Genomic DNA, 3,733 nt, shown 5'->3' with positions numbered 1-3,733 from the left:
AGAAAATTTCCCCGCAGAAATGCAATAAACTTCCGGGTTCTTTTCCTTTTTTTTTCCCCATCTTTTTTTCATTATGCCTCAGAGCAAATCAGTTACAATTTTGCACAAACATAAAGTACAAAATGTTGAATGCTGCCAACAATAGAGCTAGCGAGTTTTATCGTATATAACCCTGGTCTGGAAAAGCATTTGTTTAAATCTTATTTAAAAGCATATCTTAGTTGTCACGTGATCAAACCTAGTGCAAAACAAATATTAAAAATGACGTATTTGAAAGAGCTTCTATTAACAGACGACAATTCGATTGATTGTATAATTTAATTTATAGATTGATAATAATAAATTTGATTTATTAATTTTATTTAGTTTTATTATTATATAATATTTAAGTTTATTTAATTATTATATAAAAAAATATTAGACAAAAGTATTTGGAAAAAATAAAAATGTAACGCACTTATCCATCAGGAGCATCAAAGTTAAAAATCAGCAAAGCAAAAAAAGCGACTTGTTTGAAACATTGTTTGATGTTGGAATTACAGCTACTCCCAAGAGATCAGATGTTATTTTCATTAGCTAAACGCAGCAAAAAGACGACAGTAGCATCCAATCTTCTGTTATTAGTAATAGTGCTGACAGTGGGAGTACAGTCGTTTTGAAGATAATCCAATTGGTAATAGTGATAATATTTCTACAAGGATCACTGGCACTGTTGGACCAGCTTTGATGCAGCCATTTGACATTAGTGACTTTAAAACTGAAAAATTTTCCTCAAATCAGCTGGAAAAATTTATCAGGGCTGGTCATATTTCCTTTCCACTGAGTATTTCAAAAAATAAAAGAAATTACATGTTTCCAATGTCTGTTTTGGAAAGCAGAATGTCAAATCCTTCTCACCAAGTTGGCTTGTATTTAGCTCAGCAAAGACAGCAGTATTTTTTTTCCATGTCGATTAATTTTAACTAAAAATGAAGTACACTTGACTTTATTATCAACACTTGACTTTATCCCTTGCAATGATTGCATGATGAGAATATGGCAAGAAGTGGAAGAATCTTATCAGTCAAATTCCTGATCATGAATATTTAAAAAATCCATAAACAGTACTACATTCAATGGCGTGAATTGAAAATTTTGATTAAAACTGATCAGTCAATTGAAGAATTTGTAAATTTTCAAATCTTCAATGAAGCAGCCACCTGGAGAAAAATCCTTTAACAAATCTTTGATGTGGCTTTCCTGTTTCTTGGTAAACGTTGATTATCTTTTCGTAAAAACTCTGACCTAATTGGAGATTTGCATAATGGAAATTTGTTAGGATTGCTGGAACTGATTTGACCCATAATGTGATAAAAGTTTATCATAGGGCAAGGGTCAATGGCTTTAGGGGAATTACCTGTCAAAGTTGTTCTTAAAATGAATTGATTGGTCTTTGTGCAGCTGAAGTTTGCAGGTGAATGCAAGTCTGAGAAATATTTTTCACTATGGTTGATATCACTCCTAATGTGAGTCATACTGAACAATTTACATTATTCAATATGTTCATGAAGAAGAACCTGGATTATTTTCAATTAAAAAGTAGTTTTTGATATTTGCAGATTGTGCCAAGAAGACTGTTTTCAAAACAAAAAAAATTTGTTTTGAAACTGCCTTGGTCAAGGCTATGAAAAAGAAGCCAACATTTCAGGAAAGTACAAGGGGTTTCAAGCAATTTTACAAAAAAAGAACCTATTTCTATATTCTCACCCTATGGTTTTTATTCATTGAATTTGTGTGGACAGAATGCTTCCTTAAGCTGTACAGATGCTTAGACTTTCTTTGGAACTGTCCAAACAATGTATGCAATCTTCTCTACTAGTCCACAACTCTTGGAAATATTACAAAAGTGACTCCATGGTGTACCTTGCATGGGCAATCTAGAACATGATGGATTGAGAGACTTGACATCGTTTGCTTCTTCTCTATCCAGCAAAATCATTGAATCTTTGAAAGAAGTTCACGTCTAAAACAAAAACTGATATTAGATGTGCCTTTAATATACAAGCTCCTTTAAATGTGTTCTCATGTCTGGATTTAGATAAAAACCCTCATATTGATTGAATGCTAGGCAACTATTGATGCTGAAGTGAAACTATTGATGTTGAGGTGAAAAATATTAAAGCATTGATCAGTCAACTCAAATCTGTTCAAATCAAGCCTATACCTTTGGAAGAAGCCAAGTTTGCTGCAGATACTGCAAAAATCAGTTCTGAATTTCCAATCCGCAGAAAAATGAAGTGCAAAGGTTTTGCTAAGAAGCAAATTAAAGGTGATGGACATATCATAGAATCAACAGAAACAGAATCAGGAGAGGAAGCAACATTTCAGAAAAAGGTTTTTTATCGCTTTCTTGATTTTGTGATTGGTTGGCTCATTGCTCGCTTCACAGTAATTCAAGAAATCTTTGTTATATTCTTTTTTGTGTGGGAATATCAAAACTGAAGGAGAGGTGGGCCACCAAATTGACAGATGCTCGGGGCCCCCAAATCCTCTGCACGGCCCTGGTCGTTGAAACCTTGATATTGTGATTTATTTTACTTTCAATTTAAGCTAGAATTTTCATACTCTGAAAATTCCTATAATATGGTCCGCAAAAATACCAAATTGGTACTGGTTATAGGCTAGCATGTTTCAAGAATTTCAATAAATCTCATTTTCATATAAAAAATCTCATTTTCATCAAAAATTGTGGGTTAGAACCTTGTTTTGAGGTATTTGCTGAGATTGTATTGAGTTGTATAAAACTCCACTTAGATTAAAAAATTTCAATTTAAAAGTTATTGTTTGCCAAACGTGACACTCTGAAAACTGGCCACAGTTTACTTAAGTAATCTTTATATTCAAGTTTTATTAATTTAAAGAATATATACTAATCAAATATACAAATAATTTAAAGTTTTACACTGATGTCTATATAATGTATACAATGTATAAATATTATACATATATATACAATAACATTGTACTTACATGCATAATGTATGTATGTATGTATGTATGTATGTATGTATGTATGTATGTATGTATGTATGTATGTATGTATGTATGTATGTATGTAGGTCTGTCTGTATGTATGTATGAATGTATGTATGTATGTATGCATGCATGCATGCATAAATGTATGCATGTATGTTTGTATGTACATACGTACATACATACAATATATACATACATGCATACATACATACAATATATACATACATACAATATATACATACATGCATACACATATGTGAAACACACATGTGTGTATGTATGTATATATATTTTTAATTTTTTCCCATAAAATGTCATTATATTTTTAAAAATTTGATAACAACGACCAGAAAAAGTTTAAAATCTTTAAAAAAAGATTTTTTTTTTAATTGCAAGATTGCCTGCTCAAACCAAAAGTCTCATTCAATGTACTAGCACTCCTTGCATGTTCCACCTATTTTAGTCAGTCACAGTATGTACACTCCCTGCATGTTCTACCTATTTAAGTCAATCAATGTATATATACACTTTACTGCACTAATTCCTATTGATAAAAATCAAAAAAAACAATTAAAAAAAAAACAAATAAAATTAAATAATAAGAACAGTGAAAAAAATATTCTGAATTATAAAAACAAAAAATATATCCTGTTAAGTTGTGTTTTTGCGGTTTTTTTAAAAATGAAAAAATTTAATTAGTTTTCTATTATATTAATGG

General features: G+C 30.6%; 1 protein-coding gene across 2 annotated transcripts in view; it reads left to right on the top strand.

Moving 5' to 3' along the window:
• Positions 1 to 227: 227 nt before the first annotated feature.
• The window catches only part of LOC101235836 (charged multivesicular body protein 6-A), a 19,915-nt gene continuing 16,409 nt past the window's right edge, over positions 228 to 3,733 (top strand). The window contains exon 1 of one of the 2 annotated variants that reach the window (XM_065803633.1): positions 228 to 310. The gene's annotated coding sequence lies outside the window, so the exon portion shown is untranslated. Of the gene's footprint in view, positions 311 to 419; positions 2,867 to 3,733 lie in introns of those variants that run through there. The other variant, XM_065803634.1, reaches the window with a different exon arrangement.

This window comes from Hydra vulgaris, chromosome 08 (assembly GCF_038396675.1).
Source record: "Hydra vulgaris chromosome 08, alternate assembly HydraT2T_AEP".
In the NCBI taxonomy this organism is placed as follows: domain Eukaryota; kingdom Metazoa; phylum Cnidaria; class Hydrozoa; order Anthoathecata; family Hydridae; genus Hydra; species Hydra vulgaris.
The sequence above is the reverse complement of the archived record's forward strand: the minus strand, read 5'-3'. Positions and strand labels throughout refer to the sequence as shown.